Source organism: Vulpes lagopus, chromosome 22 (genome assembly GCF_018345385.1).
Source record: "Vulpes lagopus strain Blue_001 chromosome 22, ASM1834538v1, whole genome shotgun sequence".
Taxonomy (NCBI): domain Eukaryota; kingdom Metazoa; phylum Chordata; class Mammalia; order Carnivora; family Canidae; genus Vulpes; species Vulpes lagopus.
In genome coordinates, this window is record NC_054845.1 from 18,813,330 (window position 1) to 18,841,098 (window position 27,769).

The 27,769-nt window shown below is 39.0% G+C and overlaps 1 non-coding gene across 1 annotated transcript; it reads right to left on the minus strand.

Annotated features, from left to right (window-relative positions):
- Positions 1 to 8,617: 8,617 nt before the first annotated feature.
- LOC121480845 lies at positions 8,618 to 8,724 on the minus strand. The gene has a single exon (XR_005985113.1). It is a non-coding gene; the product is annotated as a U6 spliceosomal RNA (small nuclear RNA).
- Positions 8,725 to 27,769: the final 19,045 nt, after the last annotated feature.

Below are 27,769 nucleotides of genomic sequence, written 5' to 3' on the forward strand. Positions count from 1 at the left end.
AGAATCTACATTCAAGGAATTTTAATTTCAGTGAATAACAAATTCACACAAACTGGCAATTTTAGCTGATGAGGTAAATGATTGGAGTTATTCACTGACTACTGTATGAACACAAAGGACAGAGCTTCAATTCATGTTGAAAATTAAGGAAAGCTCACTGGAGAGCATGGTACCTAGGCTGAGTCCCGGAGAAGGAATATAATTTTTCCAGAGACATAAAGATGAGGAGACATAATTTATTATGCATCAATTCTAAGGCACAGTCTCAAAGAAGAAAAGTAAACATAAGGCACCAAACCTGGTGAGTATGGTAATATAATTTTTTATTATTTTTTGGGTGGAAACAGGTGTAGCTAATACTACAGTTAGGAAAAATATTTCCCTTTCTCAGTATGGATTTAGACTTTACCATCTCTATGAATTATTGGTTTGGGGAACTGTGTGTGAAAGCATCATTAATCGAATAATTATGACCCAGAAGCCTAGGAAAAATGAAGAGAAACTTTTTTTTTTTTACATCAAACTTGGTGGGAAACCTCAGACGGTATGGGGTCTCGAAGTACTCAAACCTGTTCAAGAATGCATATTTAAGACCCCAACCTCCCTCCTGCTCTTCGTATTTTCTCATATGCAAACAAACACAGTTCTGTGTATTTCCTTTTAGACTAAGGTGATTGGTCCTTAGAACATTTATTGTTCTATACTGTTATAGTTAAAGATTGAATTGGTTAGGGTAAATCCATTATGGACTTTGTGTTGCCTCTTCCTGGTCCTCAATCATTGAAGGTCTAGTTTCCCCAGCTGCTGGGAGTTCTGTCAGCAGACAGTCCTATCAGGGATTTTCTTGAGTTCAGAGAACAACTTTGTTCATGTTTATGTCTCTACCCTGGGAGGCCCATCCTCAATAACTGATGCCCAAGTATAAGTTATTATAGAGAAGTTTGTCCTGACCCTACTTGACACCACACTGAAAGGACATTCTGGCTCCAGAGCCTCCTGTGGGGTTGGCCAGTCTTCAGGTCTGCTTCACAGATTCACTCCTCCTTCTGCCCACTCCTCCTTCTTCCCCTTTCATCTATGGAAGCTGATTTCTAAAAGGCATCTCTTCACAAGTATCCTATGTGCAAAATTCTACCTCAGTCTGATTTCCAGGGAACTGACCTACAACAATCCTTTATTAAGACTAAGCCATATAATGAGAAAGAACTCCTGAGGAAGGGCAAAAGCTTTGTAACAAAGACTTTTTTTTTTTTGCCTCTCTCCAATTCCAAAGAATTTATTGGCCTTAATACAGAAGAACAAGGCTGGGGGATAATGTAACTTTAGCCTTTGTTCCATTCTCTTGGACTATTGTCACAGTTGTGTTTAGCTGACACTCGGGTATGTTTTTCCCTATGTTGTTTTCGCCTTCAGTAACTCCACACCTTGATAAATTACACTTTGCCAAAATAGCTGTAGAAGGTGATTTGAGAGGAAGTAAGAAATTAAAATGGTAGAAGAGTGACCTTTTCAATATCACCTTTATGCTGAACACTAACAGAGCAGAAACAAGTCACACCAAAGGGGGACAAAAGTTCTTGAGTTCCAAAAAGAAATTAGGAGCTGGCTAGAGTAGAGCTGAGAGTGAGGGGGAAGGAGCAAAGCACATGACCATGAGAAACAGCAGCCAAGTGGCTGAATCAAGGGTGAAGGAGTGCCGATCTGTATTGTCCCTAATACACATATGTACGTACAGGGGAAAAGAGACTCAGGTGTTATCATTCCATCCACTGTATTAAAGACCCTGCATTAGGGGTTAATATAGCCACAAATTAAACATACGTGGCCCTTAAAATTTACAAGCATTTTGGTTTTATTCCTATGTAAAATGGTGATCAATATTTTGTATTCCATGGAACACAAAAGCATGCAGAGTGCTCCAGATTGTACTTGCTGCAACACATTCACAAAAATACTCACATAAACTTGTGTGTACTATAAAATATGAGCTTGGAAAAATAATTTATTGTTAATGTCATTCATTAAAATATGTATTATTATATTTATATATATTACTATAATGTGTCTATTAAAATATATTTTAATTAAAATATATATCTTATTTTCGAATGCTATTTAAAATTAAAAAGCAATATGTACTATTGTATGGAAACAGAATATATGAGGAAAATTAAACAAAAAACAGGGCTATTATCATACAATTGTTTTCACAATGCTGATCATCTATAGTTTAAAATTAAGATAAAATATTATGAATTTTTATGTGATATGTTTTGAATCAGCCTCTGGACCATATAATTCACATTTAATCATTAGTGGCTCATGGACTTTTGGTAATCTTTCTTTCTATCTATCATATATCTATTTTTGTGTAATTATATATTTATATTGTGCTTTGTTTCTGGGTATAGACAAAATTATATATAGAACACATAGTATATATTATGTTGTATATTATTATACATTAATTAATTAGATATATTATCGCCATGGGTTATATATTGCATATTAATTATGTATTAATTACTGAAGGTAATTAATTAGTATTACATTTGTACTTCTTGACAGCCCCTGATTTACTGATTCGACTTACAATTTTCCAGCTTTACTATGGGGCAAAAACCATATACATTCTGTAGAAACTGTGTTTCAAATTTTTGAATTTTGATCTTTTTCCAGGCTTGTGATATGTGGTATGATACTCTCTCATATGCTGGGCAGCAGTAGCCAGCTGCAGCTCCCCGTCAGCCAGTGTATATGAGGGTAAACAACCAATAAATATACTTACAATCAATCTGTACCCATATAACCAGTCTGGTTTTCACCTTCAGTATAGTATTCAATAAATTAGATGAGATATTCAGCACTTTATTATAAAATAGGCTTTGTTTTAGATGATTTTGCCCAATTGTAGGCTAATGTAAAAGTTCTGTGCATCTTGAAGGCAAATGAGGCTAAGTATGATATTAGTTGAGACGTAAACCCATCATAAGTTGAGGAAGATCTGTATTATACAGTTCATTAATTCTTAACTTGTGGCTATAAATAATAAAAGAGGATACGGTCTTTCTAGCAAAGATTTTGAGAGTCACAATAATAGTTTAGAATTAACAGTGTTTCAAAGTATTCAAGTTTGAGGACGATGCTATTCCATGTATATCTAGACCTTGCCCATGACCTTCTAGCTGGTCATTCTTTCTTGCTAGAATTTATGAACTGTGGTATAAGACTTGACTCAACTGGCCCATTGTCATGGTCTGTGCTTTACAAAACACTTGCGTATTTTTCTCTGTCAATGTCCCTTAACTTTGCTACCCTTCGTGGTATGACTTGGATTATGTATCCTCTGAAACTCTCTTGAATCCAATAGCTTTAAGACTATCCACTGGAAAAAAGATAGTCTCTTCGATAAATGGTGCTGGGAAAAATGGACAGCCATGTGCAGAAGAATGAAACTAGACCATTCTCTTACACCAGACACAAAGATAAACTCAAAATGGATGAAAGATCTAAAGGTGAGACAAGAATCCATCAAAATCCTAGAGGAGAACACAGGCAACACCCTTTTTGAACTTGGCCACAGCAACTTCTTGCAAGATACATCTATGAAGGCAGGGGAAACAAAAACAAAAATGAATTATTGGGACTTAATCAAGATGAAAAGCTTCTGCACAGCAAAAGAAACAGTCAATAAAACTAAAAGACAACCTACAGAATGGGAGAAGATATTTGCAAATGACCTATCAGATAAAGGGCTAGCATCCAAGATCTATAAAGAATTTATGAAACTCAACAGCAAAGAAACAAACAATCCAATCATGAAATGGGCAAAAGACATGAAGAGAAATCTCACAGAGGAAGACATGGACATGGCCAACAAGCACATGAGAAAATGCTCCGCATCTCTGGCCATCAGGGAAATACAAATCAAAACCACAATGAGATATCACCTCACACCAGTGAGAATGGGGAAAATTAACAAGACAGGAAACAACAAATGTTGGAGAGGATGCGGAGAAAAGGGAACCCTCTTACACTGTTGGTGGGAATGTGAACTGGTGTAGCCACTCTGGAAAACTGTGTGGAGGTTCCTCAAAGAGTTAAAAATAGACCTGCCCTACGACCCAGCAATTGCACTGCTGGGGATTTACCCCAAAGATACAGATGCAGTGAAATGCCGGGGCACCTGCACCCCGATGTTTATAGCAGCAATGTCCACAATAGCCAAACTGTGGAAGGAATCTCGGTGTCCATCAAAAGATGAATGGATAAAGAAGATGTGGTCTATGTATACAGTGGAATATTCCTCAGCCATTAGAAATGATGAATACCCATCATTTGCTTCGAAGTGGATGGAACTGGAGGATATTATGCTAAGTGAAGTAAGTCAATCGGAGAAAGACAAACGTTATATGGTCTCACTCATTTGGGGAATATAAAAAATAGTGAAAGGGCATAAAGGGGAAAGGAGAAAAAATGAGTGAAAATATCAGTGAGGGTGACAAAACCTGAGAGACGCCTAAATATGGGACATGAACAAAGGGTAGTGGAAAGGGAGGCGGGCGGGGGGTTGGAGTGACTGGGTGACGGGCACTAAAGGGGGCACTTGGTGGGATGAGAACTGGGTGTTATGCTATATGTTGGCAAATTGAACACCAATAAAAAAATAATAAAGAAAATAATCCAATAGTTCAGGAAGTGTGTGTCTTCTATACAAAACAGATTACAAAAGGATGTCACTGAAAACTAAGGAGACCTTTATTCAGATACACACATATGACCCAAACAGGAGCAAATCACATTAGAACTCCAGCCTCTATTTCTGTAAATGAGAATTTTGCCACTTCTGTCAAAAATAGACAAGTACAGCAATACATTTTTTTAATGTTACTTTTTCTTCACACATTGCTGCCATTTATGACAAGAGATCAACATCTTTAGGGGAAAGCAAAATATTATATATCTTGATTAAGCTACATAAAATCTTGTGTACTTTGAGGAAGGGAGATTTATGAGACTTTATTTGATTATTAAACAAATATGGCTGATCATCTAAATGCCAGACACTCTTCTCACGTTAGGCATAGAGCAATGGAGTTGTTTATTTTTTAAAAAAATCTCCCGTATTGATTTTCATTTTGCTCCTACTCTACACTCAGTGGGAAAACTCAGTTCATTTTTCTGTTTAAATGGCTCTATGACTTATTTGTTAATCAGGAAAAAAAATCTACTGGTCCCTACACCATTTATTAGCAATATGTCTACTTGACTCTGACAATAATACCTTTATACCATTTTTTGCTTTTAAAAACAGCATGACTGTATTAATTTATTTAAAAAAAAGCATTGTTTGGGAAAGTTGCTTCTTTTTCATATCGTCACAAATTAGAATTCCCCTAAGCCTTATGCTTCTTGGTGATGAACAATATTTTGTGTAAGAAGCTGTCTTATATTGGGGTGCCTGAGCGGTCAATTGGTTAAGCCTCTGCCTTTGCTCAGGCATGATCCCAGGGTCCTGGAATTGAGCCTGCCTCTCCTTCTCCCTCTCTCTCCCCTTGCTTGTGCACTCTCTCTCTAATAAATAAAATATATTCTTTTTAAAAAAAGAAACTACCTTATTAATTTTCCTATTACCTCTCTTTTTCAGCCTCGTTCATTCTATTCCATTTGAATAAAAGAAGAATCTTATGAAGATGTGATATGAAACATGACCATCTTTCAAATTAAATAATTTGACTAATACTGGAATGAGACAAGACAATACTATCTTTCCAAAGCTAATAAAATATTTATAGAAATCAAAGACAAAATTTAATAGTTTTAAAACTCTGTATTCTAATTGGGTTTAGGTTTGGTGGAGCACGTCACTTCATATGATTGGTTACATAGAGTAATCAAAAGGAAAACTATTACTGTTATACTACTATTTCACATTTTAATGAAAAAGTTAATGCTTTAAAATAAATGAGTGTCATATGTTCTTCGACATCACACTGATGAAGTGCTTTTAAAAACTTGCTATCAAGTAATGTAAGCTGAAGCCAACTAATAATTTTATTTAAAAGGAATACATTGCACCATCCACATCTCATACATTTACCAAAGCATTTATTTGAAAATATTTATATGCCTAAAGAGGAGAACAAAATCATAGAAGATGATACTGAATAATTTTTAAATGATATATTGTAATACATTTAACAGTTTATTTTCTTTAGCAGCAACATGTCAAGAAGTTGAACCATCAGTTTCTTTTCTTTATGAAGAATTATCCCTGAAATGACTTGTTGAATTTGAAGCCCTAATTAAAGACTTAATTAGTTGGCAAGCTTGTTAAATTATACTTTATAAAAATGCATGGTGTTGAAATGGATCTAACTTACAGTAGTTTTGGAGAGCGCTACATTTATCTACCATATGCTATTCTCTGGATAATTGACTTTGCTCTCCACTTGACCTTCAATGAAAAGGGAAGCTACAACACACAGGTCCGTAACCTCTAAAGAACTAGAAATGCTGACATGGCCAGTCCACATATTTGCATTACACATACTAAACTAACAGACGATAGTATTTACAAGGCTCCACTAAATGCTTAAATCTATTTTGTGGACAAAAGGATTTTTAAGTTAATTCATTTTGTGGAGAGAATAATTTAACCAAGTTAGCATTTTGTTGACAGAATTATGATGAAATTCATTTTGTCTACATAATTGATTGGACAGCTAGCAGAATGCATTTCTCCCCAGAATGAAGAATATGCAGAGGTTGTCAACCGGCATTTCCTCCTTGGTCTCAAATCATCCTGTCGACAAAATGAATATAAAATCCTTTCGTCTACAATATCAAAGTGAGTGTTAATTATCAGGGAATAGAATGCAGAGTCAAATTCTTTTCTTTTAAATATTGATAGAAAAAAGTCATACCTTTCGCTAACTAAATATTAATCTTACACAAGGATTGTTCTGGAAAAAGCTTAAATCTAATCTGTGTAGTGAGATAGGTATGTGGTTTGTTTTCTTCACATTCAATGCTACAAACAAGAAATAAACACTTGGCTAAAAATTTAGATTGAATGACCGATGTGAGAAAACAGCAAAATATTGAGCGGTAGAGTACAAAGAGGGTCATGAATAGTACATGATACGAAATATTGAAAGCTACATAACAAGTTATGAACACTAAATGTAAATTTACATTGTTCTCCAGATGCACTTTTAATTGAATTAGATTATTGTATTATAATCCACTTAAGCCTGGAGGCTTCCACGATGAAGATGAGTGGTGTAGCAGGGCACTAACAATGGATCTATGCCATGCAGTTCATGCTTCTTTGTATTTGCATGTCACCTATTGCCCCAAAAATGTGTGAATATCAACATTACATGCCTAAAATAAGAATAGCCTGGGCCTTTCACAAGATACATAATAATTAGAGATGCTTTCTCAAATAGCCTTTGTTTTGAGGTTGAAACTCCATTCTGAAAGTTGGAGTCAGAAAAATAGAACATGTTTTGGAAGAAGAAAACACTTTTTAAGGTTGGTCACCCAGAAAGTGAACTAATATGCATCGTATATTAAGCTTCTGTGATTGTTGAGATTCGTAGCTCTATTCTCTTTCATAAATAAGATTATGGAAGCATTTCTTGTCAATTCTTGACTGTGAATTTGCTCCAAGGAAAATCTCCAGCTTGTAAAATCTAACTTGGATGGATAGCCCACTTTAAAGCTATCTAGACAATGCATCATTATGCTGATAAGGCTAGATGTTAACTATTTTGAAATATTAGGATCACTTCTTCCTTTTTATAGTATTTTGTGGTTGATTTGCAAACTTCTGCCAGCTACCATTTGGTCTCAAATTTACAGACCAATGTCAATACTCAGCTTCAAATTCAGTGGAAAACAATATGGACAGACTCAGATAGTTGTGGTGGATGTTGTTTTGGAATCAACAAGCAAATGTTCAAGCAAATACAGACCAGTTGAAAATGACTCACTTGAGGCCAGAGTAAATATTTGTATATAAAACTAGAAAGTATTTAGTAGAAAGTATATTTTGGTAAGAAAGTTGGAGAAACTGCACTAACTGAAAATGGTAAAACCCTGATTGGTGTAAAATTGAGTCATATGTAGAAAGTGTAAGATAAACGATTTTCTCTACCTAGAATTCCCTACCTGGCATTTTGCTGGGAAATGCTTTGCCAAATAACTTTTTGTGTGCATTTAAAAATTGTTTATTGCCCATCTGAAACCAGTTGGATTTGGAAGAAAGACAAAACAAAGTCCACGAGGCAATTTCTCTATCTTCAAATTGATCATAATTAATTTGGGAATACAATACTCATACGATACATTTAGGAAATAATTCTGAGACCATGTAATAAATACATGTCATGATACACAACAGACATTAAAATGTATTCATTCTCTTAAATATGCCTACTTAGGGTCTAGAAACATGTTTCTTTTTTTTTTTTTTTTTTTTTTTTTTTTTTCACTGGTATTTTTAACTTATGGAGACATATCAAGACACAGAAGACATAGAATCTAGGATGCTTTCCTTCTCTACATTACAACTCTCCTCACAATCCGGCCAAGGGAAGGCTGAGGGGTGAAAAATATGGAACGCTTCACGAATTTGCGTGTCATCCTTGCGCAGGGGCCATGCTAATCTTCTCTGTATCGTTCCAATTTTAGTATATGTGCTGCCGAAGCGAGCACTAGAAACATGTTTCTTTAAGGAATTTAATACATTTTAAAATTTACATCCGTCTTTAATCAAAACTCTTCCAAGGACATATCAAATAAAACATGTTTACATGAATTTTTTGAGGCAAGAAAGTAAAACAAATGTGAAAATATGAAATGGAGCCAGATGTGAGATAGATATACATAGCATACTGATCTAGACACTTACTACTGGTCACCTCACATTTGGTTTAAAATGAAATGATTCATTACACTTGCATACAAATGTTTTAATAGCCCTATCCTTTCCACTATATTCTCTCTCTCTCTCTCTCTCTCTCTCTCTCTCACACACACACACACACACACAGACACATTGAAGAAGGGATCACTGTTTCTATTTATAGGTGAGTTATGACACAATCTGACCAGAAGTGAAATTTCAGGTTAAATCTCATGAATGAGCTTAGCTGATGTAGAACTTGGTTATCAAGCTGAAGTGTTACCTAAGAGAAAAAGATCTTACGGAAGTTTCCAGAAAATGAAATGGTGGCATCTATGCACTGCTTTTAAGATTCTCTTTTACAAGAAAGTTATAATGAAATCAATATACATACTGCTTAAGGTGTTTTAACGGTCTTAGTGAAAAAGAACAAACAAGGGGACACCCATCTCAATGATACTGTTTTCTGATACACTTTCAGATGGTTATTTCAAAATTAAAATAATTTTATAAGGCATAATATATCTCTAACTTTCAGACATAATTCAAATAAAGAAAGCCCTGGTTATTCACAATAGTAAGTAGGGAATCAGGATTATCAGCAGCAACACCTACCAGGAACATAGGGAATTACTTTGGTACCAAATGCACTCAATCCCACAGATAAGACAGAGAATAAATCTCATGCTAGGCTTTACGCACGCAGCTCAACTAGGTAGACTATGTCTGAGCCAGATTAGGTATTTATAGATAAAAAAATAGTAGACTCTTGGGTGAGATGCCAGTGTGGATGTATGTACCTTATATGTATCCTTTCTTTAGACCTTCTTCTAAAGTAAGCGTGAAGAATTTTATTTTTAAAAGCCTATACCCACAAAGACTAAGAGTACAAGAAAAGAGACTCTGGAAACATACTTACACTAGTGGCAAAGAACTTAACAGACCTAAGCAAACAGAATCTAAGCCTGTGTGAAGAATTCCAAGAATCCACTTGTCTTGGATCAGAATTCTCAAGGGCTCATGAATCAGAAGTCCTGGGCATGCAGGTTATATATTGCTGCCTGGCAAACGACTCCAAAACATAGTAGTAGAAAACAATAACCATTTCATTATGCTCACAAATTCTGTGGATGAGGAATTCAGAAAGTGTCCAGTGAGGATGGCTGTTTTCTGTTCCATGATGTCTGGGACATCAAAAGGAGGATGACTTGAATGGCTGCAAGTCACAACAGCCAGAGCCAGAGAATCTGCTTTCAAGATGATTTCTTCACTTACAGCCTAATGACTGAGCTGGATTAGACAAAGACAGATTCGGCTTGGGTATTTGATTAGAATGTCTGCAAATGGCCTCTTGAGTGTTCTCAAGGAAGTTCGACTTTTTATATGATTTAGGACTACAGGAGTGAATAGTTTTTTGCCAGCAGAATGGAAGCTGCAAAGCCTTTTGTGATCTAGACTAGGAAATCACATAGCTCTCAGATCTCTCATACTCTACTGGTTGAATCAATCACAAATTCACTCAGATTCAAAGAGAGAGGATATGAGCTTCATCTCTCAGTGGGAGGCCTGCCATATCAGATACTTCTAAAAGTGGAAATGAGGGGACTGCTTTAAAAAAAAAAGGGGGGGTGGATTTGGGCAGCCCCAGTGGCTCAGCGGTTTAGTGCCACCTTCAGTCCAGGGCCTGATCCTGCAGACCCAGGATGGAGTCCCACATCAGGCTCCCTGCATGGAGCCTGCTTCTCCCTCTGCCTGTGTCTCTGCCTCTCTCTCTCTCTCTCTCTCTGCCTCATGTCTCATGTCTCGTGAATAAGTAAGTAAAACCTTAAAAAAAAAAAAAAGATCTGTTTATGGAGAAGATAACTGTCCACTGTTCCACACGCTAGGATGTTGCCTCTCCCTTACTACAAAAAAAGAGTAGAGCTTTATTTTCTGGAAAGAGTAAAACATCTCTTCACTTGTCTAGAAAACATCAACACAATTAGGAACAAAGGTATGAGAGGGAAAACTGAGGATTAAGTAGATGCGTATGCCCTGGATGCTGACATTCCCCCGCCCTCCCTTTCCCCCTTAACTTCCAAAACACAGGGTGCAGTATATCCTCTCAGCAAGAGACACGAAGATTCTTTTCTAAGGAATCTAATCAGCCTAAGTTTCACATCAAAATTCCTCAGCTAAAAGGCTCATTTAAGTCATCCCACAGCAAAGCACACATTGCAAGCTCCACTTGTGACCTTCTCATCAATTGGTGTCCCAGTGTTATATATAAACAGGCAACCAATGATTACTGGATATTTGAGGAAATCCTTTAACATTAAAAGTAGAGGGAAAAAATAAGGCATTAGACAAAAATGAGGCTATGCATAGGAAAAAATAGTAAGTCACTAATATTCTTAGAGAGATGAGAACAGATTTTGCAGCTGTAATATGAGAAGAGAAGAATACAGTAAAGATTTCTTCTGAGAACATAAAAGTTTGGGGAGATAAAATGGAAGTAATCACCTTGAAATAGAACAAAAGAACGAAGATAGAAAACTTAAAAAATATAAGGAAGTTAGAATATCAATTCAGGAAGTTTAACATCAAAACATAAGAGAAAAAGTGGAAGGAAACATTAATAAAATAGTTCAAGAAAACTCTCCCAGAAGGAAATAACTTCTCAGATTTAAAGGCCTTGTAAATGTCCACCCAACAGATTGAAACTGGCATCCAACAAAGCCTACTTTCATATAAATCCAGAGTATTCAGAACAAGAAGTTTCTACAAGTTTCTACAAGAGATCAGGAGTCATAATGCCTTTGGACCTCTCACTAGAGACAGTGGAAGCCAGAAGGCAATGGAAGAATGCTTTCAATATTCTGAGAAAAATTCATTTTCAAACTTGAATTATACACACAGCCAAGCTATCAATCAAATGTGAGGGAACAATAAAGTATTTTGACAGGCAAGGCCTCCAAATTTTACCTCCCGGTATCCTTCCTTAGAACACACTACACAAAATAGAGTAATCCAGGAAGAAAGCCAGGGTTAGATAAAGCTCAAGATCCAAGCCTGGGGAGGTGATGAAGGGAAATTTCAGGATGCTAGACTGAGGCAGGGCAGAAGGTTCTGGAGAGAATTCTTTAGGAAGATGCACTCAGTGGAATGCCCGATGCATATGGGCTTTTTAGGCAATTGGCTAAAGGCTTTGAGGTGGATTATTTTAAAAATCATAGAAAATTAAACTAATAAGAAATAAGGCAATCACTAATCTCTCTCTGGAGAGAGATAAAAAAATTGTTCAGGAAAATAAATGTCATCATCTCTTACCACATTGCTCAGTTGTAATTATAATTAAGATAGCATAATGTGAGCTTGGAAAATGATCTATACAAAATGACAATGTTCGGATATTATGAATGTGCATGTAGAGTATGGGAAGAAAGTCCAGGCTGTGGGGTTGAGAGAAGGAAAGGACAGATTTCTCGCTTCCATCGCAGGAGATCAATTTGTGGGTTTGCAACCTCCGGAGGTTTCCAGGTGTAAGATGAAACTGCCGTTACATGGAGGGCAGGAAGAGACTAAAGAAAGACAGACCATTCCAGATTGGTAGGTGGCAGGTTTAGTAAAAGCAAGGGAACTTTTGTGAAAGGATTGTCTTAGGCAGCCACAAAATAAATAGATCTCTGCACCTGCCTACCAAATCTTAAAAGTTCATATTGAGGCCTTAACTGGGTTAGATACATACACTGTCCAGGGCATCTCAATGGTACATTACTGTCTCAAGGTTGTGTTCTTGGGGCAGCTTTTGGGAGCAGAGAAGACAAGCAGAACACACATTTCAGGAACAGGAAAGGGGGTAGAGGGCCTCCAAATGCCCAGGTCTGGGTTATGGGTCAATGGGTGGTCACATCATTTTGATGACATCCTTCATGACCACCCTCTTCCAAAATGTGCCCTGTGTAGTCAGCAAGGGGTTACACTCACAGGGAAGTGGTTCCTGTGGCAGTTATCTGGCTACACTGGAAGCAGATGCTATAGCAAAAATACAGGTACATGCAAGAGAAGGCATAGGTTAAGACAATAATTCCCCAAATCAGTGACAAATTTTTCCACCCAGAGCTGCATGACCTGAACCATTGATTTACCAAGTTCCCTTGAGACAGATAGCTCAAGGCATTCACTTGGGCTTCATGGGATTTGATAAAGATGGCACATTAACAGACTCATCAAGTATGAACACACAACATTTTTTTTTTAAGATTTTATTTGTTCATTCATGAGAGATACAGAGAGAGAGAGAGAGAGGCAGAGACACAGGCAGAGGGAGAAGCAGGCTCCATGCAAGAAGCCCGATGTGGGACTCGATCCCGGGTTTCCGAGATCACACCTTGGGCTGATGGCGGCACTAAAGTGATGAGCCACCCTGGCTGCCCCAACACACAACATTCTAGTTGGATAATGGCACAGGTGCCTCCTTTCATGGTGGTCGTCATGACCAAGGGCCATTCTATTTTGGAGGACAGTTTTATTAGAGACATTTCAGTGTTCAGGAAAAACAGGGTTTCTTGGTTATCATTTAAGGCTTGCTGGGTGAACTTAGTAAGGGCTTCTAGGTATGTTATGTTATCCTCCAGGCCATTGGAGGGAACAAAGACAGTGGGAAACAGAACCTGATCACCCAGCCTTGAGGAGAGGGAGGTGGGCAGTGTTAGGAACTTGATCTGGTTGTGTACACCATGCCAGGTGGCTGGGGCAGGCAGCACCATCAGGTGTGAGGAGAGGGACTAAGGATGGGATATGCCAGACCAGGGTGCCCACCTTTTCCCCTCTTTCAATGGTGTGTGCTCCCTTCCAGGTATAGTATATTTCAGCAGGTTCAGCTGGCAGCAAGACAAAGACAATCTCAGTGGAGATTGAATCATTCCCTCTCACCCAAAGGTGTAAAGTAGGTCACCTATACCCAAGGGGCACCACCTTGCAAATTCCAGTAGATAATTCCTTGCCTAGGCATGATGCATGTTCTCAGCAGCATCGCATGTTGATCTATGGTGAGTCGGATCAATGACTCTTTCCCGAGACTTCTACCCCTTTACAGTATTGGATGCCCCAGGTTGGTATATGGGGCAACATTCCTTAACAGTTGGGCATTCATAGTGGTAAAGCCTGAGATAGTACTTCAGTCCACACAGTCAAGGTGGTTTTACATGTTAGTTATTTACTCTGTTCCTTTAATATTTCATTTTTCTTTTGTACTAACCATACTGTTGAGGTTTACAGGAGAGAGAGGACTTGTATTCAATGTCATGTTCTTTTGCCCAGTCTTGTACAACATGATCTTTGAACTGTGACCCCTGATCGCTGTTCCATGAGGGTATCTGTACATGCTGTTCAGCTTCTCTAATCCCCAATGGTGGCAGCCTGGTTTGTACAGCAATAGGAAAAATCTTGGGTTAAACCAGATGCAATGTCCAACAAACCAGAACATGTTTAGAAACTTCATTTACAGGGAGGGGACCAATATAATCAATTTACTAATCCCTCACCAGTTGGGAACTCCAGTGGATGGCCCCTGATTCCTTTGGCAGTTGTCCTGGACTCGTTTAGAGCACACAAGACATGCTGTTACTGCATTAACCAAGTCACTGTATTTCAAGGGCAGTCCAGCATCTTTGGCAATATGTCATTGCACCTGGACACTAGCATGGCCACTCTTTGTATGCACTCAGTATGCTCTGTCTACTGAAGGGTCATTTGCCAGGGCTCATATCCAAGGCAGGGCATCAGCTTTCTGATTGCCAGACAGTGTCTGTGTCTTATGAGCTGGGATGTGCAAGACAGTGAAGACTGTCTCAGATTCTTGCAGATGGACTCAAATGTCTTTCCATATATTCTGACCATCTTGTCGATGACCTGCTCTTATACAACCTTACAGTATTTGAAGACATTAATGTAAATATCAAAACTATCATCTATAAGAGATCAACTGGTTGTGGTCTGGAGAATAGGAAATAGAAGCAAGTGAGTAGGGGACTGTTATATTTTGGTTTAAAAAATCCTTTTGGGGGTAACTGTGTGCCTCAATCGGTTAAGTGTCTGACTTTGGCTCAGATCATGGTCTTGGGGTCCTGGGATTGAGCCCTGCATTGAGCAACCTGCTCGGGAGGGAGACTGCTTCTCCCTCTCCCTCTGTCCTCCCCACTGTGCTCTCAATCTCTCTTTCAAATAAATAAATAAAATCTCTTAAAAAATCCTTTTCATAGTTTTAAATTATTCACAGCTATAATTTTGTTTGAAGTTAAGGCTAAAATTAAAGGTTTTAGATAAAAAGGGAAAAATATAATATCACCAGAGTGTGAGTTAGTAGGATGCCAAATAATAGTATCAAACATTTATTTTATGTATTCCAACTTTCTTTTAAATGTCTCACATCCTGTGGAATTCTTTGTTATAAACATATATTTTAAAAAAATATATTGCCCAAAGAACTGTTTTCACTCTGAATAGTAAATGTGAGATTATCCAAGATATGTCTTCATGGGTGAGACTAAAATTAATGATATATCTCTAAGTAGATACCTCTATAAGTAGATGCATTGTCAGACTTCAATCCTTTTAAAAAGTCATTTACTTAGTAGCAAATGCCAGTACTTCCAAATGCAAATGCACACTTTTTGTATTTATCTCATGCCAGCACGCTGAAGGAAACTGCTGGGTATGAAATCTTTGCCTGATGTCTCAACCAATTTAAAATTTTCAATATTCTATATAACTTGTAATTACCAGGTACTTCTTAGTTAATTTTTAATAATTAGAAAAGGAGTGAAAAATATAGGAGAAAAAAATATGTGTAGGGGCATCTGGGTGGCTCAGTGGGTTAAGCTGAAGCATCTGCCTTTGGCTCAGGTCATGATCCCAGGGGCCGGGGATCCAGCCCCACATTGGGCTCTCGGCTCAGCGGGGAGCCTACTTCTTCTTCTGCCCCTTCTCCTGCTCATGCTCCCCCTCCAAATGAATAAATTAAATCTTTCTTAAAAGGTGTGTAAAATGGTAATGTAATGAGGCAAAACAGATTTCATTTTTAAGACAAAATTTTGTACTAACCTAACAATCACAACGTAAATGTTGAGGATTGGGCTCCTTTATTGGTTCTCATAATTACTAGGAAAGTTTAAATGACACATAGGATACCCTTAGTCATTCTTGTTACAACCTAAAGGAGTGGAACAGATGTAGAGGGGCTGATTCAAAGGAAAGAGGTTTGTTTCCTTTAAAGATGACTATCAGTTACAAGAACATTATTGTCTCTAAAGGCAAAGGCATAAACTCTTAGTACCTTGGACATAGGAAGAATATTACATTTCAAAAACTATACTACAGAAATGACCCTGAAAAACTGTCTTACAAGAAGCATTACATTTCAAAAAAGTATCTTACAGAAATGACCTGAAAAATTGTCTAACGTGGAAACAGGCCGATACAAGCCAGCTATTTAAGTAAAAGCCACTGCCCTAAAGTGCTCATAGGAAAATGAGAAAGGATACACAAAAACAGAATCCCAATTAACCTCTAAGGACATAATAGATATATCTCATAATGGTAATACGAAATCCATTTTTTAAGTAAAATGCCTTGTTTTTAGCAAAAGAAAATGTGTTGTATATTAGATTTACCCTTTACCTCTAATTTAAAGAATACCACCATTTCTATCTTCTCTGTCATAATTACTCTCCTTGTTAACACCTCATAATGAGGAAAAGGCAAATTAGTTGTGTCATTATACCTTGCTGCTAAACAGAAGCAACACAGCCATTAATGACTTTAACATATGTTCATGTTTTCCTGGCCACTGGGAACTTCATTCATCTGTTTCTCCTTGAGGAGGCAAGACATGTCTGTTAATAACATGATTCTGAATTTCTTTCTCTGGGAGTCGATATTCAGACAAAATTTTCAGGTTCAACATTAGAGGTGAAGCAACTGAGAGATAAGGGGTCCACAAGGGATGAATGACTGGAGGAGCATCTGTTCCTCCCCTTTTCTCCCTGAGCCATATGCCTGCCTTCTCAGAAACGAGCCCACTAGGTGGCGATGTAAATATGTTACACTTCCAGAAGAAGGCATCTGACTCTAAAAATACAAAGCTCATAATTTTAACAAAAAACAGAGCATTAAGCAATACACTAAGTATTTTAACAATGACTGGAGCTCATGAATTTTATTCTTAGATCTGAGAGTTCAGTGATTACCAGATAATTAGCTTAGTAATTTAAACTCCTCCCACCTCTCCCTCCCCAAAACCAAAAGATGTGCTTTTAATATTAGGTGAGCCATTTAGCTAATTGTTTCAATTCTCGATTTTTTTTCTTGTCAATTCAGTCTGGTCGTGGTCAAGTTACTTAACCTCTTCATATCTCATTTTTTTTGTCCAGGGATCTAATGTGACGAAGCACTAATAAAAATGATTATAAAACACTTTGCAAATTTTAGTGCCAAAGACAACTACGCTGCTTTGAAGTCACCAGAAGTGTGACAAGTGTTCAGACAAGTACATAATTAAACTGTCCAAACTGCATTAGCTATTGATGGCATTTAACTAGGGCTGACTGTTCCTATCAAACTATGAATTGAAATTACAGCGGCCCCTGCAGGTCTCCAGACTCCTCTAGACTCGGAGAACTGGGAATAGACATTGGTGTCGGAAAGTTCATGTCTATCTTTAATGACAATAATGAAAAATACCATCAGATTGAAATCCCTTCTGTTTCTCCTCTTGTTTTTCACAGAAGAAATGGTATCTCTGTTAATTATCTTCAAGGAAGATGTTGACGGGCATTAGACCTAACGCCAAATCTATAGCACTACCGTGCAGGATGGAAAGTTTTTGTCACCTTAACATCTCAGTTTTTTCCACTCCATAAACATAACTGAGGCCGCATTAATACTCGTGTCTGAGTTTCACTGAAACCGACCTCCCACCTGCTCATTCGGGAATGTTATTACTCCACAAGTGTTTCTGAGAGTCCTTGAGAGGTGACTTCAGTGTATCCTATACTGAGCCTGGTTATCACTCACCATCCCCAGTAGCTGAGTCAGATCCCCGAAGCTGCTCGAATCCTGGCAGCACCACAAAGGGAGCACGAGCACGGAAACAGACCTGCTTTGTTTCCCCTCAGCTGCTGACCCTCGTCAAGAAAAGTAGATCTATCACTTCAATTATTAACAACAAAGGGAATCTAATGTAAGGGAGGGGCTCCTTAGGTGACATAAGGGCTGAGAATCCAACAAGGGACCATGAACAACCCTAAGATTAGCAAGGACAAGAAGTGAGTGTACATCTAAATGGAGGCAGGAGAAAGAAGCCAGGAAGTGAAAACTGCAACCACAGGAGCCTCCTTCAGGAGCTGGATTCATGGAAGAGTACAGCCACTGCCCAAGAATCTTCCAGAAGCAGAGTCGAAGTAGAGAAACACCCAAGCTTCTTTGTCTACCTCTAACCTCCCCCTAGTTGTTTTCATTGTCTTAACCCAGCTGAGAGCTAGCTGACTCAGAAGCTGGCAGGGGTGCCGCAATACAGAGCAGAGCAGATCGAGGGTGAAAAATGAACAGGAAGGCAAATCGGTGCAAGATGTGGACAAGAAGATTGGCTGCTGTTGCTGGATTGATGCTAGTGGCTCTTCAGCTGCTGGCTTGGACAGCTCTGCTGGCTGACAGCTGCTTTGTGTCACCCACTCTGCTCGTGGTGTGAGTCTCATGCCCTACTTGTAGAACAGGAGTTGCTAAACTTCTTCTGGAAAGAGCCTCATAGTAACTATTTTGGATTTAGCAAACCGTTCACAACTGTTGGGTTCTTCTCTGTAGCACCGAAGCTTCCAGAGGCAGTAGGTAAACCAATGAACAAGATTGTGTTACCATGCAACTTTATAAAAACAGGCGTGTCCAGAGTTTTGCTAAGCTGCTCCATGGTATTGCTGCCTCGGCATGCAGTTTGTCTGGCCGAGTGGCCTGTGGGAACTTAAGTGGACACTAGTGCTCCATGCAACTTCGTGCCCTACAAAAAGCCCGCAGAATCATAAGCAAAAAGCAAACAGTTCCTGATATGACTCCCCCATAAACCCTTGTGAGCCACAGTCCCTCACAGCCCTTTCCCAACATATACGCTCCTTTCGTAAGACCCTGTGACACTTACCAAAACTGCTCTTTTTGGTTTGAATTGATCAGTCTGGCCATAGTAGGAAGCCCAAAGCACTCCTCCTACAGACCTTAATAAAGGCATGTGCCCCAGGCTCTTTCTTTTTCTCCACTCTGCCTTGACCTCTCCACGCGAGCCCTCCAGGTTTGCCCATACTTCTTACAGTCTTTTGTTGAAGGAGGCTCACCATCCAGCATCCCATTTCTACTTAACAAATATTAACAAAGTTGTAATAACTGGTGTTGAGCTGATTGGTAGAGTCATGCTTGCAGTTGACCTGGGGAAATAAATGCCTTTTAGCTGCAAATAGCTGACTACCTGGCTCTCCCAGGTGGACCATTCTATATGGATGGGGTCCACTGCTTGCTGGCATTCCTCTGTGCTACTTTGTGCTGCAGCGTACTGTCTATGCACAGCACCACCATAGCTTCCCATCCCAAAGTGCAGCTGCTAAGAAAGCCACCAGAGTTCTCAGAACCTCTGAACACTGCGCACTGGGGTGCTGCAGATGTGTCTTCCACCTGCTAACACTTCATGGGAGGTAAATTTTCCCAGTGTGTGCTAGACTTTCTGGTGTGATGTTCTAACTAAGCACAGCCCCTGGAGCTGACCATTAGCCAAATTGGCTAAGATCTGTACAAGGTCCCATTGAATTAGTCAACAGCCTGGAACATGCAAATGGCAACTCCTACTCAAGGGTGGGCCACCAAATAAAGATGTAGGACAGTGCCTTTGGAAGGAGGAGAGGAAGACTCCCCTTCCCTGACTGGTGCAGGGGACCAGGACTCTGAGTTCTAACCTGTCTGCTAAGGGAACCCTTGCTGCAGAAGCTTAGGCTCCTGGCAAAGGCAACTGCAGCCTGTGCCCACAGTCCCTCTGTTGTCACACACCTTGCTGTTGTCACACTGTATCTTCATATTCTTGGAGATGTTATGGGTCTGCATATAGTAGCACAAGATCTAATGGCCTGATTTCCACAGCGTGAGCACCTATTGCTAGTACCTCTTAAAACACCCAAAGAAATTATCAAGCTCTTCACTGAATGTAGACCACCCATAGACATGGCCTAGGAGCTCTCGGCACTGTAGAGCACCAACTGCCAAAGCGCTACGGGGGTTTAGGGCCAATTGCGATGGTCAGGCCACCACTGCACTAGTAGAAGCTGACCCTAATGCCAGGGAGGTCGGTTTGACTCCCTGGAGAATGAAGCCACTGTCTAGGAGTCCAGCCGTCAGGGGCATCCACTTCAGATCCTTCTAGTAACGTTTTATAAGGTCAAATCAGCAGGGGTGGGGGAGATAATAGAAAATTAAAACCTCAAATGCAAGAATCTAAGTATCTCAAGATTCAAAACATTGTAAAAAAGCTTTGTATAGCAAGAGAGAAAAAAAGGAGTCAACAGGTTATTGAGAGTGTTTAATACCTGCTGAGCTACTACTACACTGCCACAGAAATGAGACAATTAACTAGCATTTCCAAAGACTCCCAAATGCATAACCTTAAAGAAAGAAGAAGAAAAAAAGAAAGAAAGAAAGAAGAAAGAAAGAAAGAAAGAAAGAAAGAAAGAAAGAAAGAAAGAAAGAAAGAAAGAAAAAAGAAAGAAAGAATCAAAAAACTGAGGTCTGGCTGCTGCTATCAGCAGACTTGGGCCAGGCTCACCACAGCTTCAAGGAAACCGTAAATGACTTCTTGCTCCAAAGCAACTACAGTCCACCCCTAGTCAGTATTAGGTTGTTAGCCCCTCAAGGAGGCCCCACAAGTTAGTAAAATGCAAATGCAGGAAAGCCCACCGTATCAGTCCATCCTGAGCCAAATATAGTCAGAATTTAACACAAGCCAGACATGCCTACCCTTTATGGATCTCTAGCGGGACGGCCACCCTCCCATGGGTGGGCTTCTACCGTCCTTACACACACCAATGCCTGGGAAGACATCTCACCTTGACCCCAGATACGGCACTCAGTGGGTAAGCATCAGACTCCCCTACAGGGGCTCAGAAACACCTGAATTCTATGCTTTTAAAGATAGGTTTGTCAATCATCCCATTCATATTGTGATCTAGTTTGTAAACAAACCACTCTGAGGACTTGTTCTGGAGACAGAGAAGCAAGGTTTTGGATGAACCAGTAGTCGGGGTACAGTGGAGGGGATTTAGTTGCATTCAGTTATTTGCAGCATGCTTGGTGGTGGACTGGGCTGCTCCTTTCAGCAAAATCAGGGAAGTTTCAGCTTGGATATCCTAGAAAGAATCCTGCAACCAATCAGATTCAGTACAAGATGTTGGAGAAGCAGTAAAAAGTTGAGAGAAAAGAAGAAAGAAAAGTGGATCTAGAGATCCACCAAATGGGCTGATGACACTACAAATTTGTTGTAGATTTATCATGTTTTTGTTTTGTTTTGTTTTGTTTTGTTTTTTATAGATCCTATCAAGAAAGACAAACAAACCCTTCAGGATAGGTATTTTGCCCTTTGGGCATTCTACAGAAAACAGAATAGAACATTCTAACTTCTTAGCAGGGATTTAGGTTACAACCACGCATGACCTTGTAAATACAGATACTCACATTGGAGTGCTTAGGCCAGATTCCTCGGGGGCTGGTCAGTGTGACTCAGCTCCCCTATTTTGCATCTGCTAACAAAACTGATTTTCTGGAAATGGTGCTTGACCTGTGGGCGTGGCCAGCGGTCTTCAACCAGGTGCTTTCTTCCCACGCTGAGCAGGATCACATTTCCACTTGAACAGGTCAGGTTAAAAATCTGAAGGCGTAGCAATCCGTATTCAATAAGACAAGTTTCAGAGAGCAAATCCGGCGGCAGACGTTTGATAAACACAGGAATCTAAGCAGGAAGGCAGGAGGTGGGGTGGGAGGAGTATATAAGAATACAAACAGCACAGAAGCCAGAAAGGTAGGACACAGAAGAGCTCAGTTCACCTGTTAAATTGAACAAAATGAACCAGGAAAACTGTGAATGAGGCTGTAAATGCAGGTCAGGATTTGGGAGAATTTTATTAGCCACTAGAGTTATATACTCTTCTATATCTTGGTATTACTGGGTTTTCTTCACAGTAATACACACTTTAAATTTTTCCCCAACCACATCAAGGCAGTATTCTGAAGAGTAGTTGCTCCTACTTCAGGAGTCATAGTTTTTACTTTTATTTTTATTTTGGTGGAGTCAACAGTTTCTACAGAGTACCCTAAAGCTATTTTTAAAGACCCATCTTTGATGGTGTACATTTTAACACTTTACTGTTTTATCTTGTTAGATCTGGAGGAAACGGGCCATATTTGAATGTAAAACAGAGTGACATAGATAGTAAAAAAATAAAAAATAAAAAATGTTGATTGTGTTCTTTAGTTTTTCCTTCCAGAAATGGCAAATGTATAGCTTTCATGGTCTGGACTTGCTTTCTAAATATGGACTGTATGACCTTTTACCTAGTGTCATGCTACACAATCTTTGATTCTGAGGTTGGAAGGGATAGTCCCTCTAGTCCTACTTTTATCACGGGAGCAGGAATGGGCTCATCATAATCTCTGAGAGAAGCACAGACAGCTTCTGCTACAAATGCCTGAGGAGATAAGGACCTTGCAGTTTCACAAGATCACTCTATACTGCCTTGTCTAGAAAGCTAGAAAGTTCCATTTTATATTGATCCGCAATCTGCTTGCTCATAGCTAATGTGCCTCTCTCTCAGTTACATTTATGGAACTCCCCAGAATAATTCATCTTTTACCCTAAACCCCTTCACATATTAAGGCAGTACCACCGTATAGGACTTGTTGAACCGCCCTTTCAGAAACTCTTAGAAATACGTAATCTGGGGAAACATTCCAAAACTGCATCTTAACCAAACTCAGTGTTTATAAAGAAACACATGTTAGATTCCAGTCAGATCTACTATTTAAATTGAAGCTAACATATATTTATATATATTTTAAATGTTGCTGTATCATTTTTTTTTCCAACATGCTTTTTTCTTGAATCAGTGCACAGCTCACTTACACAGCTCCTCCATCTAATGTGAGGTTGCTTTGCAATTAATGTCACTGGGGAGATGTAGGTGGAGAGAGAAAAGAGGGGGAAATAATAGATCCAACGCTGTATTTTGCTGAATCTCACATGCCATTGGTTACAGGGTACACCTTTATTTTATGGACCACTATGGATCGATGAATTATGATATTTATTAGAGATACGATGAAGATAAGTGGAAGCTGAACCTCACTGTTGCCTCTCTTCCTTTTCTTTTGTTTGTTTGTTTGTTTCTTTCTTTCTTTTTTTTTCTAAACATTTTATTTATTTTGAGAGAGTGAGACAGCACATGCAAGGAAGGGGAGGGGCAGAGGCAGAGGGAGAGAATCTCAAGCTGACTCCATGTTGAGCTGCAGAGCCCAATGGGATAGATCTCAGGACCCTGAGCCGAAATCAAGAGTTGGAAGCTAAACTGACTGAGCCACCCAGGCACTCCTCTTCGTGTTCTGTTTTGAGGGTAGGGATGGCTGAGGCCAAGAGCGGGACCACAGGAGTGACTATTTTTCTATGTACTTGTGTTACAGCAAATACTCAAATAATGAGAGTGACTAGGGATATGGAGTGAGGGACAACATAAATATGTTCCGTATTAAAAAATATATATATCATCATTTGAAGGTGCCTAACAGCCTAGTGAGGTCTCTGTGGATGACAGCAGTTTTCCTATTTCTTTATCTTAGGGCTCTCTGGCACATAAACACCAAGTGTGTGGATGTCATTTATTAAAGTTTATCAATTGCATGTCACTTTATGTTAAGGTTATTTCTTCTTCTTCTTATTTTTGATGTTATGAGAAACAATCATGGCAGGATGAAAAATACACTGAGAGCTATGGGATAGGGTGGGGGAATCGGAGACAGGAAGAAGTGATGCAACAGAGGCATCATTGCCAATACTATGCTTCATTGTATGTTAATCAATGTCTTCCTTGAAATACCAAATTAAAAGAACAAGTCAACAATCCCACACATAGGAAGTGGTAATGAAAATTAGAACAAAAAAGAAGGTTGTGTAAGTGGAAGGATTTGCCATTGACAGTAGTAGAGGCTAATGTTTTTAAATGGTCTGTGGCTATGGATATTGGGTACATAAACCCAGCAATAAATAGTTTTATGTTTAAAAAATTAGGCCTGGGTTAGTTTAACAGGCATCCCATCCACGCTGAAGTTCAGGGGAGGGAATTTTACTACAGAAAATTCCTTAGAGAGAATAAAGACTGAATTTATACTGTAAACAATAACAACAATAACAAACAACTCAAGCTGGGAGAGCTACAAGCCACAATGGTCTACTGATCCTTTGCTCTAGTAAACAAACCAGATCTTCTGAAAACTTTCTCAATTCTTTAGAAGCCATGAATGTTTTACTTCACTTGTTTCTAAAATTTAACATAGTTCAAGGGTCTATCGTTTGGCAGTTAGACTCTAACATCAATTATTGGCAGAGAGTGCTATTTGTAGCTATTGTCAACTTGCCACTGAAGCCTATGTGTGAAATGCGATTCTTTTCTTTCCCTAAATATTCAGAGGAATTGAAGTGCTATTATTCAATTCTCTCTCATCTCTATTAGCTAGACAAGAAAATCATTTTATTGAATTATAGTTACACACGTGGTGAAATTATTTTTCTGGATTACGGGAAGGGAAATGTAATATGAAGAATAGAGGAAGGCTATAGTTTAGGCAGGACATTCTTTCCCCAATATAACCCCATCTAGACAATAGTATTGATTATAAAACTGCTCTACTCTTTTTCTCCATTTCCCTGTTCTTTGCAACAATTTTGCAGCTTCTCCCATCAAGATGAGGTTTTTTTGTTTGTTTGTTTTTTGTTTTTTTTTTGCCTCTGAAAGAATTCTTGAGATGTCTTTGGTGCAAAAACGGGGTTTTATTAAAGCACAGGGACAGGGCCCCTGGGCAGAAAGAGCTGCACCAGGGTCATGAGGAGTGGCTCATTCTATACTTTCAAGTTGGGAGGGAGTTAGGGAGAGCATAAGTCTCTAAGGAATTTTGGAAGCAAGGTTTCCAGGACCTTGAGGGGGTAGCTATTGGGACTGTTGGGAAAAAGTCACTTATTACTGTCTGATAAACCCTTAGTCATGAGACCCTTCAGATGTTTATCAGTGGGTCATATACTTAGGGGATAATCGCCAACATGTATCTTGTTGGGGGCTGGGGTAGCGATAAAGGAAGTTTCCAAAGGAACTTTTATCTTGTTAAAGCCCAAGACTTGTTGGGCTGAGATTGCCTCTTGCCTTTAGCAAGGTATTAACATTAAGGCAGTTGAGTGCCTAGAGGAAATGTCACTCTGCCTGTTTCAAGGACTTGTCAATGAGCAGTAAGTAGTAAGGAAATTTAATAATTTTTCTCTTGCCTTTTATAATTTTTCTCTTGTTCCCACATCACAAGTGATGGTGTTCCCGTTTGCAAGCGTGGACCTCAAAACACCTTGTCTCTCCCCCTTTCTCTCTACCACTCTCTAGCAAACACATCCCTCAACCAATCAAATAAACCCAAGCTGGTCTGGTGGAGGATGAGAAACCATGTGGAGCAGAGGCCATAAAACTGAGGTCATTCTAGATGACTGGCCCTGAGCCAGCCATCAGTTGACCCAGATGCATAATAAATCCAGCCAGTTGAGATCTGTTGAATCTGGCCTAAATTAGTAGGACTTCCTAGCCAATCCACAGACCCATGAGCTAAAATAAGACTTTATTACCATATGTCACTGAGGTTTTGTGGTCGTTTATAATGTAACATTACTGTGGCAAAAGATAATTTACCTAGGAGTGTTTCTAAATTCGAGCTTTTCTTCCTTTCTCAACTCCCATAAATCTATGGAGACTGACAAATGTCAGTAGGTGGAAGCATTTACTTCTTTCCTCCAGTCTAGTTCAAAACTTCTAGAAGTTCCCAAGGGAATTGTGTTATTACTTATATTTTTCTCACCTGCCTTGCTACTAGTTGTCCAACATCCTTTTTTCTGTTTATCTGAGAAAAAAAAAAAAAAAAAAAACAACTTGAAAAAGTCAATCTCTGGAATCCTGAGCTTTTTTAAATTTACCCACTAAATTGCCAGGGCATACAAGCCCTCTTCTTAGGTTCTCCTGTCAACCTGTTTAAGATCCTTTACCAACCTCATTCACTTGAAGGAAAAAAGGACTGAAAAGGCCTAAAGCTCTATGGAAAGAGTTGAATTTTTTTTTTTTTTTTGAAAGAGTTGAATTTTAATAGAGCTCAAAGCCTTACCTTAAATGGTAACCTTAGGTCATTTGCATCGGAATCATCCCGGAGAACTAACAGATTCAGCATACTCTCACCCAGACTTCTCACAACAGTCACAGAATTTGGGCAGAAGTGGACACAGTTGCATGTCACTGCATTTTGTTTGTTTTGTTTAATGTCATTTTCTACTGCTGAAGTTATTTTAAAAGCTCAGATCAACAGCCGGCTCCCTCATTTTAACAAAAGGGAATTTTTGCTTGCAGTCAGGGATCCATCAAGAAAAAAGAAACTACTTTATGTATTCCAATATACTGGTTTATATTTGGATGTAGAATTAGAAAAAAAATTGCTCAAATAATGTAAGAGCCTAAGAAACAGAGTTTAGGAAAGCTGTCACCAGCAATTCTAGCGTACAGCACCTAAGCAACCAGTTCTTAAGGAGTTAACCTCAACTTTTCTTCAAATGTGACCTCTGACACCAGCCCACATGTCTGTTCACCACTGTCTCTGGAGATTAATGGTTTATCATTACTTTTACTTTCCAGATTACTTGCAAGCGTCTTGTTAGCTGACTCTAACTAGAAACCGATGGAGAAGGGATTCTAGGAAATGTAGTTCCCAGCTTCCCCTCTGTGATGCAGACATATCTTACGGGGCTGTAGAAGGCTAGAGTATATGTAAAATGTAAACATTATTTGGCTTTAAGTGTTGAGCATTAAACCAGGGAAAGATATTGAGTTGGGCATTTCTATCATACTCTAGAGGTGTCAACAGTTTGGTCTTCATAAGGGGTTGGGGCAATTTCTATCTCTCATTAAATGTTAAATTTTCCCTTGAAATGTTGGCAAACTTTACATCTTATTTCTAATTATGCAATCTGGTAGATCATATCTGATGTGGGAAACAAAGGTAGTAGAAAAAATATTAAATTTCCTTACTACTTAAAGCCCATTGACAAGTCCTTGAAACAGGCAGAGTGACATTTCCTCTAGGTACTCAAATACCTCAATGTTAATACCTTGCTAAAGGCAAGAGGCAATCTCAGCCCAACAAGTCTTGGGCTTGTTAAAGCCCAACTTTAATATATAAAATTCCTTTGGAAACTTCCTTTATCGCTACCCCCACCCCTCCACAAGATACATGTTGGCGATCATCCCCCATGTATATGACCCACTGATAAACATCTGAAGGGTCTCGTGACTAAGGGTTTATCAGACAGTAATAAACGACTTTTTCCCAACAATAGCTACCACCTCAAGGCCCTGGAAACCTTGCTTCCAAAATTCCTTAGAGACTTATGCTCTCCCTAACTCCCTCCCAACTTGAAAGTATAGAATGGACCACTCCTCATGACCTTGGTACAGCTCTTTCTGCCCAGGGGTCCTGTCCCTGTGCTTTAATAAAACCATGTTTTTGCACCAA